Source organism: Cynoglossus semilaevis, chromosome 8 (genome assembly GCF_000523025.1).
Source record: "Cynoglossus semilaevis isolate Cse_v1.0 chromosome 8, Cse_v1.0, whole genome shotgun sequence".
NCBI lineage: Eukaryota > Metazoa > Chordata > Actinopteri > Pleuronectiformes > Cynoglossidae > Cynoglossus > Cynoglossus semilaevis.
Window position 1 is genome coordinate 10,335,040 of NC_024314.1, and position 294 is coordinate 10,335,333.

The 294-nt window shown below is 37.4% G+C and overlaps 1 long non-coding RNA gene across 1 annotated transcript in view; it reads left to right on the top strand.

Moving 5' to 3' along the window:
* Positions 1-294, top strand: part of LOC112487356 (uncharacterized) — a 1,139-nt gene that overhangs the window by 678 nt on the left and 167 nt on the right. The gene's annotated exons all lie outside the window — the stretch shown is intronic.

Below are 294 nucleotides of genomic sequence, written 5' to 3' on the forward strand. Positions count from 1 at the left end.
AGGATCCTAGGTTAGAAAGACTCCCTCTTTTTCTTTGGACTATCTTGATAAGTTGTGTTGGTGGAGGGTCTAGGTGAATGAGCTGCAGTGTTCCGTTGAACAGTCTAAAGCCATTTTGTCAAAAATCTGCCCCGACACGTCCTCTGTTGAAGTGTTCCTGTAATATTAAAAACAATGACACGTCCTCTCCAAACATCATAGTGAAATCTTGATCAATCTACAGAATAACACATCTTATTATACTTATGCAACATTGGAGTGTATAGTTTGAGTTACAATTCATTTAAAAAGAGA